The sequence below is a fragment of the Schistocerca gregaria genome, chromosome 4 (genome assembly GCF_023897955.1).
Source record: "Schistocerca gregaria isolate iqSchGreg1 chromosome 4, iqSchGreg1.2, whole genome shotgun sequence".
In the NCBI taxonomy this organism is placed as follows: Eukaryota; Metazoa; Arthropoda; class Insecta; order Orthoptera; family Acrididae; genus Schistocerca; species Schistocerca gregaria.
This window is the reverse complement of record NC_064923.1, coordinates 222,017,194-222,028,353: the sequence shown is the minus strand read 5'-3', so window position 1 is coordinate 222,028,353 and position 11,160 is coordinate 222,017,194. Positions and strand designations below refer to the sequence as shown.

Sequence of the window (11,160 nt, the reverse complement as noted above, 5' to 3'; positions counted from 1 at the left end):
CAGGCTATCACTTTTTTAAATATAGTTATGATTATATTTGAGCTCTTCTAAATTGGAAAATTTGATCACTAGAAACTAGATGAAAGTGATGTGAGACAGTCATTGCCGAGTGTACTTGATTTGCAGAAACATTTTCAGGAACAACTACAATTACACATTCTTGCTTATTGGTGGATTAAAAAACAATTGTTCAGTACATTCCCTCGTGTTGGAAGAATTCAGAGCATCCAAATATTATGAGTGATTCTGTGTGTGTTTAAAGTTTTCTTGATCAAAATTCAATTAAATACTTCATCACATGTTGTTTACACTGTTTTAAGCTACCAAAAGGATTAAATTAGCATGGAGGCAGTTCTGGAATGAACTAACAAGGGGAAACCATGTTACTGGCATCACAGATTTACTTGTACACCTTTAGTAGTCCATTAAAACAACATAATGTGCAAGTAGTTACTGTTATTCTAAAGAAGGCTGGGTTATCCTGAGTGAAACCTAGGTAAATTGTAGGTAAACAGTGCAACTGAGGCTGTTGATTATTAAAATTAATATTTATACAGTTGCTGACAGGGCCACAAAATGTTGAAGACATTTTGGATGTTCTTTTCTTGACTACTATATCCATAACACCTTTACAGATTCCAAGTTCTAAACTATCCAACCTCTTCATGTCATTAACAATCAGACGACGAAAATAATAAAATTCAAGTTGTCTAACATTTTTCTGTTAGTACAAACTGACACTTAAATGTGTGACAGTAACTGATTGGAAATGGAACAATAATGTTTCACTTTAAAATGATTGTTGATTGAAGTGTAACATAATGGAGATATTCATCTTGATTTTTTCATAGAATTGGTGGCTGATCTCACTGTCTAATAATCTGCTGAGATATGAATCTTGAGAGGCCCAAGTCTGACAGTTTCCATGAAAACACTGAATTGTTGTGGAATTTTTTTTAGTATTCATCAGTATCATCATATAACAATCTGAATGTATTTGGTCACCTTAGAAATAAACACTGGCTTTCAGTTTGATGTATTTGTATTCTTTCTCATAATTGTTGAATTACATAAATTAACATTTGCATTTCTTGGATATCTGCAGTCCACAAGACAAACATTACACTTCATCTGACATGGAGACAAGTCACAGTCAGGCTCTATCAGCCCACAAAGGACTCTCCAAATACTATTACAAGGCACACAGTAAACAAATATACTATGACTCAGTGGAGAAATGAGTCAGAAATGAATATTTACTGAAAGTCTAAGGTCATATCCACTGACAAAATAATATTCAATATATAAACAAATGTTATGCTAATAATTCAATTAAATAATCTTGGTTTAATTTTGTAATAAAGTTTTTGGTATCTTAATAAAGTTAGATACTCAAATGTCTGCCAATTACTGATGAAAGAAGCAGCTGTAATTTCATAGGATAGTTAACATTTTCAAAAGCAACATGAAAGTGAAAGTATAGCATTTTTATAATATAATAGAGAAAATATAAAAAGAGAAACAGAACTTCAAATATTATTCACCAACAATATAATCCTCCAATAAATCCTACAATGAAAATAAGATGTGCAATTTTCATAGAAACATATATGAATTGGTATTCAATGGTTCAATAAACAGAGAAGTGTTATCAACTACTACAGATCAGGGTACACAGTGGTACAGACTCATTTCAACATGTATTCAAAAACATTTTCTTATTGACTAGGATTCCTTCCCTTCTTTGTGGCAAGCAAAAGACAACAGTGAACATCCGTGAATTCACACATGAACTAGTTTCTTTAAACATCTTGTCTGTCTTACTGTGAATAAAGTCTCTTTTTATCTCATATGCCTCTAATGTATAATATCCTTAAGAAATGTTTGGCCTTTATGTATGTATAAGGCTTTTATAACACTTCCTTTATCAGCTGTCTTGTCAGTGACATTCATATTTCTGGAACATACACTTTTCTGGATGAAATGATGGCTTCTTTGTGCTGCTATCTGATTTTTGAAACATTTCTTGTCCACTGTTCTGGAAGATTTAAGTTTTTCCTAGTTTTGCTTGTTCATGAAGCTGTTTGTTCAATGCCTTCAAAATTCTGTTCTTCAAAGGACTGCACACCAGTAACCTCATCTTCAGTAGTTCTACTTCATTAGAATCAGCTAGCTTCAAATGCCTCAATTCAACACTCACCCTTCTTTGTGGCTCCTCATCTGATTGATCATTATATGATGGTTGGAGGAGGAGGAGTAGTAGGACAGATATCAGATGGCAATTGTGAATAAAGATTGTCTTCACTGGAAGGCAAAGTAGCTGATCAAGTTGCTTTTCGCTTAGAAGCTGCAAAGAATCAGTGCTACCTGAAGAAGAATAGAAACATATTTTAGGACATTGTTTATTTTGTTTTTAAAACATTTGTTACTATTAAGCTTAATCAATATTACAAATTATTAAAAAGATAATTTTTAACTTTCCATTTTGCATCTGTACAAAATAAATAAGACATGTAAGAAAAATACAGTTTTGCAGTATGGTTTCATAACTACAGTAATTCAGAAGAATATTGTAATACATACCAGCATGAGACTCTAAATTCTATAGAAAAGGTTCCTCCATTTTTTTTCTCTGCTATTCATAACTGACAAATTAACACTATAAGAGAGCTTTGAAATCTCTCTCTCTCTCTCTCTCTCTCTCTCTCTCCCTCTCCCTCTCTCTCTCTCTCTCTCTCACTCTCTCTCTCTCTCTCTCTCTCTCTCACACACACACACACACACACACACACACACACACACACACACACACACACAGGCACGCACGCACACGCACACAATTTCTTCACTTTTCACAGCATGAAATGGAGAAACATGTAAAGAATGGGGAACGCATTGCTTGTCGAACATTATTTACATTTTAGACAGTGTTACCACTCCACAGGTTACATAAATATCCCAATATCATATGCTAATTATGTATCAAAAGATATCAAGATATCTACATGCATCATTACAGTTACTTCATCATTGGGGGTTTGTCTTACAGCACAAGTGAACAACTCAAGATATGTATTTATAGCTGAGAAATACATCCTGGTTTAATAATTACCTATTTGTTGAAATGCCTATTGTGTCTCAACAGCCAGTCTTAAGAGGTATCCAGTTGTAGGAATGACCAGAGCACATCAAGTAGACAAGAAGCATATAGATAACTCAAAACTGTACAAAATCAAGTTGCCTAGTTGTTATGCTAAGGTGGCAATATAAGGTAAATTAATCACATTTTTTGGATTTTCTTTTCTCCACAGAATGTATTGGTTTGATATTGACTTCTATGTTCTTGATGTACACGTCTACATATATTGAGGACACTACCACCTTTTCTATTGAAATGTTAATTATTTAGCTTGAAATATGAATCTTGGATGTGATTAGTCATGTTCTTCAGTTTCCTTCTTCCATATACAATTATTTCTGTTAGAGCACTTCTTCACTGTCTATGTTGAAATATTACAGATGATAGCATCTCAAAGCCAGAATACAGATTGTGATGATACACTAATCTGTAGCATAGCCAAGGTGTAGGTTAGGTTGGGACATGGAAGTTTGGTTTTGAATTAAAGCTGCATGCAATATGGTTTGGGCAAGGCTCATTATCAAGGGTGGCCGTGTACTTATAATTGGATCTTCCTTTCAACCAAAGGACTCGTCCCCAGATGTAACCAAAAACTTTGGGGAAAAAACTAAATTCTGGGGCATGTAACTCCCCAATTACATTGTCATCACCAGATGATACTTCAATCATCCACTAATTAACAGGGGTACTTAGTTTTGTAAGTGGCAGGCATGGTAAGACATTCTGAAAAACAATACCAAGTGCCTCCTCTGAAAACCACTGACAATATATAGTTCAGAAGCCTACTTCTGTTGGAAATTTTTATTTCTTTACTTATTTTTAACCACAGACCATCCTGTAAAATGGTACTGGACACATCTTGTTTAAATGAAGATTGAAAAATTAAAAGTTTCAAAATTACAGAACTACATGCCAAATTATTTGACACCCTGAACATTTTTCATGTTATTTGTAATAATTACATGTTGAGTACTACATTTAACGCAATTAATAGGAAAATTCATGTCCATTAGTCAGGGCACTTATTACAAGGTTGAATTTTGTACCTATAGTTGCTATGTGACATTGGATTGTTAACTTATTGCAGGTATCAATGTGCAGAGTACAGCGTACAGGGAAGGACCTGTTCAGTGGCAATTCTCACATGTAACAAGTGTGATACTTTGTTCACTTTTATTATCAATTTCGTAATAGCAACATCACAATTGATTGTTTAACAGCCAGATATTACTAATTGTGACCATTAAAAATGGGCAAAAGAGAGGTCATTTCACTACATAAAAAAGCTGAGGTCAAAACTCTCATTAATACATAAATATATTCCAATCAGGAAATTTCACAAAGGTTCAAAATGTCAGCAGCTAGTGTGAGGCACATAAAGAAGAACTTGGATTGAGGTAAAAAATTGAGCCCCAGAAGGAAGCATGAATGTTGAAGAAAACAAATTTTCACCCCAGTTCAGAAATATTTCTCAAAAGAATTTGCCTAGAAAACAGATTTGCAACAACAAAATAGATAAAACTTCAACTGGAAGAGGCTAATGTGAATGCAGCTGAGTGCACTGTTCACAGAAAGTTGAAGAATATTGATTTCAAGGCCTGTCATCTGGCTAGAAAACGAAAGTTAACAGACACAATGAAAGCAAAGCATCTGAAGTGGGCTTAACAGTGGTGTGATAAGGATCTGGACTTCCGGACATCAGTAACTTAACTTTAAATTATTATTTATGATATGATCTAAACTATGTGCATTTATTCATAGTATATTAATTATGTTTCTTGAGTTTTACAGGTATCCTTATGCGATGAAAGCATGTTTGAAATTTTAACTAACAAATCTCAGTATGTGCACCGTCAAACAGGAGCAAAATTTCATCCTGAGTGTGTTATTCAGAATGTAAACAAGCAATGAAGGTGATGATCTGGTCTGTCATCTGTAGCAAGGGTACATGGCATCTTTATGTAGTTAAAGGCATAATGAGGCAAGATCTGCAAAAACAGTTAATACCATTGCTGATGGAATGATTCCCGAATGGGGAACAATTTCTTTTTATGCAGGATGGAGCTCCCTGTCACAAAGCCATGTTAGGTAAATCCTTTCTGAAGGAACATAACATCCCTTTGTTAGACTGGCCAGGTAGAAAATGTATGGGAACTAATGAAGAAGGAGGTGGCAAAATATGATTTCACACCAAAAACACAACCCTTTGAAAAGATCATCCATGTGTGGTATCATCATCCACAAATGCAGGACACAGTACAGTCCTGCATTGACAGCATGCCAAGTCATATTAAGGCTCTCATAGCTGCAAAAAGTGGCTCGACAATATATTATAAGTCATCTTCTCACTTTCACAATATTTTAATTTTTGTTGTAATTATTAAAATAAAATATTTTCAAGAAATACTACGTTTCATTCATTTGTTATGTCACCTTAGTTATTAAGTAGACTACACATAATCATTTTATCATAATTTATGTATTAAAAAACAAATTTTGTTTGACTTAAATGAAAAGTAGTGTGTCTCTTGAAGTGGCCAGGGACTGTATATCAGTAAAATTTCTTTTTTAAAAAAAGGAAAAAAAAAACATTGACATACATGCCTAATTACCAAATATTAAAATCACTTTATACCTTATGAAAATTTTTACATATTTGCATAGTTATATTGGGACCTCTAGATTACTTGTTAGCTTAAAGATATGCTGTAACACTCGACGGGCAAGTTTTTATTTTTGAAAACAGTCTTGTTTGCATTTGTTTTTATATAGTTTGATAGACTGTTGTATAGAAGGTATTCTGCTTTTACAGGCTGCTTGTCAGTTAATTGGAGCCAATTTCCTTCAACATCATAATCATTTTTATTTCTTGTATTGTAGTTGTGGATATCTCTGTTTAACAATGCAGTAAGGTTACTTTTTACATACATATTTGTTTCATGCATGTATAGCGATGCTACTATTAAAATGTTTAGTTCCCTGAATTTATTTCTGCAGGACTCTCTAGTAGATAATTTTCTTATGCATCTAATAGCCTTCTTCTGTAGCTTTAGTACTCTTTGTATGTGCACATTTGCAGAATTTCCCCAGACCAGGATAACATATGAAATTTGTGAATGAATTAGCTCATAGCACATGGTAAATTTTGTGTGTTAGTCCGCTCCCGGTAGCTGAGTGGTCAGCGCGACAGACTGTCAAACCTAAGGGCCTGCCGGCACGGTAGCTCAGCGTGTTCGGTCAGAGGGTTAGCTGCCCACTGTAATAAAAAAACTGACTTAATTGATCAATAACGAACTAAAATGGATGTCTTACAACGTCCGCCCTGAGCAGATGCAACGAACAAAAGCGAACAAAATGAGATTTAAAAAAAAAGGGCCCGGGTTCGATTCCCGGCTGGGTCAAAGATTTTCTCTGCTTAGGAACTGAGTGTTGTGTTGTCCTAATCATCATCATTTCATCCTCATTAACGCACAAGTCACCGAAGTTGCGTCAAATCGAAAGACTTGCACCAGGTCTACCCGATGGGGGGCCCTCGTCACACGCCATTATTATTATTATTTTGTGTGTTTATTGCCCTTGATATATTTCTCATTAGAAATATACCTGAACTCACTTTACAACATATATTATTTATTTGCTTCCCCACTATGCAGTACCTATGCACTGTCATTCCCAGGAATTTACAAGTTTCTCCAAGCTTAGCAGTATTTTTGTCCAAGGCACATTAATATTGCCGAAGGGTTTTTTTTAATAGGGGTTTTTGTTTATGTTTATAAGAATATTATTTCCTCTGAAGTAATAATTTCCATTTTCCATATTTAGAGAATCTTGCATTTGTAAGTCATTCATTGAGACACTACTTTTAACAATTGATGTCATCTGCATACATGACACTATTTTCACCTACTATTTTGAGCATATCTACATCTACACCTACATTCTGCAAACCACTGTGATCTGCATGGCTAAGGATGTGACCCATTGCACCAGTTATTAGGGTTACTACCTGTTCCATTCAAGTACGGAGTGCAGGTAGCATGATTGTTTGAATTCCTCTGCGCATGGAGTAATTATTCTAATCTTATCCTCATGGTCTCTAAGTGGGCAATAGGAGAGAGTTATAATAGATCCCTAAGGTAATCATTTAAAGCTTGTCATTGAAACTTTGTTAACAGACTTCCTCAGGATAGTTTACATCTGTCTTCAAGAGTCTGTCAGTTCAGTTCCTTCAGTACCTCTGTGACACTGTCCCATGTATTAAACAAACCTGTGACCATTAGCGCTGCCCTTTTTATATATGTTCAGTATCCCCTCTTAGTCTTATCTTGTATGGGTCTCAAACACTTCAGCAATATTCTAGAACCAGATGCATTAGAGATTTGTAAGCAGTCTTTTTGTACACTGATTGTAATTCACCAGTATTCCACCAATAAACTGAAGTTTACCACCTGCTTTATCCACAACTGAACTTAATCATTCCATTTCATATCCCTATAAAGTGTTACTACAAGGTATTTCTATGAATTGGCTGACTCCAACAGGGCCTCATTGATTTTATAGTCATAGGATACTATGCTCTTTTGTTTTTTGAAGAGTAAAATTTTACCTTTCTGAAGAATTAAAGCAAATTGCCAATCTGCACCACATTGAAACCTTATCAAGATCTGACTGAATATTTATGCAGCTTCTTTCAGTTAGTACTTAATTATAGATAACTGCATCATCTGCAAGAAACCTAATTTTACTATTAATATTGTCTGCAAAGACATTAGTATATAAAATGAACAGCAAGAGTCCCAATGCACTTGCCTGGGGCACACCCAAAGTTATTCCTACAGCTGACAATGTATCTCCACCCAAGATGACCTGCTGTGTCCCTACGAAAAAGTCTTCAGTCCAATCACAAATTTCACTTGACATACCATATGAGTGTACTTTTGACAACAAGTTTAGGTGTGGTACTGAGCCCAATGCTTTTCAGAAATCAAGAAACACTGCATTTACCTGGTTTCCTGGATCCAAAGTTTTCAGTATGTCATGTGAGGAAAGTACAAGTTGGGTTTCATATGACTGATTTTCAGAAATCTGTGCTGGTTGGCACTGAGGAGGACATTCTGTTCAAGATAGCTCATTATGTTTGAGCTCAGAGTATGTTCTAATGTTCTACAGCAAATCAGTATCAAGGCTATTGGATGGTAATTTTGTAGATGACTTCTACTACCCTTCCTGTAGATGGGTGAGCTATGCCTTTTTCCAAGAACTCATCACAGTTTCTCTGTTTGAGGAATCTATGATAGATTATAGTTAGAAGACGGGCTAACTAAGCCACTAATTCAGTATAGAATCTGACAGGAATTCCATTGGGGCCAGGAGCTTTGCTCAATTTTAATGATTTCAACTGTTTCTTGACATCACTGATACTAATACTTATTTCAGTCAACTTTTCAGTGGTACATGGATTAAATTGGGGCAGTTCTCCTGGGTTTTTCTTTCTAAAGGAACGTTTGAAAATGGAGGTAAGCATTTGCATTGCTACCCTCAATTTCAGTTACTGTTTCATTCATTAGGGACTGGACATTAACTCTGGTGCCACTAATGGCCTTTACATATGACAAGAATATCTTTTTGTTCTGTGAAAGATCACTTGACGATATTCTGCTCCAGTAGTCACTGAAGGCATCACAAATTGACAGCCAAAAGCGTTTTATTCAGCATCTCTCTATCTATAGCCCTATACTTTATTTTACACCTAATATGCAGTACTCTCTGTTTCTTTAGCAGTTTATTTACAGTAACTGTAGACCATGGAGGATCCCTCCCATTATGAACTGTTCTACTGGGTACACATCTAACCTGTGCATGGTCAACTATTCTTTTAAACTTGAGCCAGAGTTACCTTACATGCTCCTGACCTGTGCTGAAAGTTTCAAGTTCCTCATTGAGATATGACACTACTGATTTTTTTATCTAGTTTACTGAACATACATATCTCTCTGCTTGTTTTAGTTGTCCTTTGTACTTTGGTAATCATTGTTGCCACAACCGCATCATGACCACTGCTACCAGGTTCGATGTGGCTGTCCTCATTTACATATAACATTAAAAGTAATGGGCCAAGAACTGAGCCTTGAGGAACTTTGTATTTAACAAATACAGAATTTGAAGATATATTTTCAGTAGTATTGTTCATATTTTGTGTTATTTCTATACACTTTTCTCTATTTTCCATTAATGATTTTATATTGGGCTACTTTCCCCCTTATACCATAACAATTGAGTTTTTCTATTGACATCTTCTGGCATACACAACTAAAGACCATTGAAAAGACAAGAAACATACTACAAACCTTCTTTCGTTGGTATGGTGCCTTAGTGACACATGTTATAAATCCAGCTGTTGCTGCTTTGGTGGATCTGTCCTTCCTAAACACAAGAATTGAATTTTTCTATAAAATTTACTATTCTGTCTTTAATTTCACTTTTAATTATTTTATATAAGACAGGTGCAATAGTTATTTGTCAGTAATTTCCAAAATCTTCCTTGCTGCCTCCTTTGAAACTAGGGATCTTATTTAAACGTGTTAGGAACATTCCTTCTTCCATTGCTAAGTTTATGAGATAAGTCACAGGCTTTACCACCCACTGCAGGCAGCATTAAATCAGTCACCTTTAGGATCCTACAATACCACAGTGAAGCAGCAGCAGGAACTAAACTGTTGTACATGATGAAGCTGTGTATGTGGCAGCTGTGTGAACTAAGCACACTGTTACCACTTAAACCATGTTAGCAATGGACTTTTAATTAGGTAACAGCCATTTCTGTATGATGCTGTCTCGATGAAATGAGACTGCAACACCAGGGATAGGAGGACTTGCATAGAGCATCTGATGAAACGCATCCTTACAATTAGTAGTGGACATTAATATAGGGTGTACCCACTATTCACCTATATAATGTACAGAACTCTGCTGGAGACACTTTCAATGAGGAGTGTGAATGTCTGGAGCAATTTAGACCATTCTTCCTCAATAGCTGAAACCAATGGAGATAGTGGTGTTGAATGCTGGGGTCTAGAGTGAACTTAATGTGATAACTCATGTGTGCCACTGGGTTAAGGTTGGGACTCTTGTCAGGCTATTGCATTTAAGAAGTGTTAAAGTTCACAGGTCATTGCTTCATTGCAGCTGATTTAGGACAGGGATACAAACAATCACTATCTCTGAACTGCTGTTGTATTACACAAAGCACACAGTGCTGTGAAATGTGTTCATATGCTTTTACATTTAGCATTTTCATAAGTGCATTAAGAGTACCATATCCTTAACACAAAATTATCCCTGTACCGTAACACCAGCTCCTCCATATTTCACTGTTGGCACTACACATAATGGTGGGTAATGTTCTCCAGGTGCTTTCCAAACCCAAATTCTTCCATCAGATTACTACAGGATTCACCATTACAAATAACTTATTTCTAGACATCCAATGTCCAGTAGTACTGCTCTTTTCACTACCTCAAGTAATAATTAATATTTTCTGTGAGGTTATTAGTTTGTAATAGGAGCGGTGTTTGACTGTTGTCTGCTATAACTTTGTGGTGACCTCATATGGCATCATCCATGCTGATTAAAAGACCTGTGTATATTACAAAATGTAAAAATACAGTGCTATTAACTTTCCAATAACTACATAAAAGACAGGAATTATAACTAGTATGAGAATGAAGGAATTTTATTTATGTACTATCTATTCTTAAAATTGTGTTAACATCATGTATTTTTTTCTGGAGCATATGTTTCTGTCTGTGTTCCAACAAAAACCCATGAAGATGTTTAAAATTTAGAAAAGTCCAGTTAACCCCACAATCTCTTCCAGCTGATTCACCATCTGTAATGACCAATTGTCATGGGGGACTGGAATTTGATAGCAAGAAAAAGAGGAGAAGGAACAGCAGTAGATGAATGTTGGGGAGTGAGTACCAGGCCACCAGAATTGTGAAGACTAGTGCAGGGTTGGCTCA

At 35.4% G+C, this 11,160-nt stretch overlaps 1 long non-coding RNA gene across 2 annotated transcripts in view; it reads right to left on the bottom strand.

Annotated features, from left to right (window-relative positions):
- Window positions 1–1,030: 1,030 nt before the first annotated feature.
- LOC126266819 (uncharacterized) overlaps window positions 1,031–11,160 on the bottom strand; it is a 46,878-nt gene continuing 36,748 nt past the window's right edge. Inside the window, exon 4 of one of the 2 annotated variants that reach the window (XR_007548931.1) lies at window positions 1,031–2,367. This is a non-coding gene — a long non-coding RNA (uncharacterized LOC126266819). The remainder of the gene's footprint in view (window positions 2,368–11,160) is intronic. The other variant, XR_007548932.1, reaches the window with a different exon arrangement.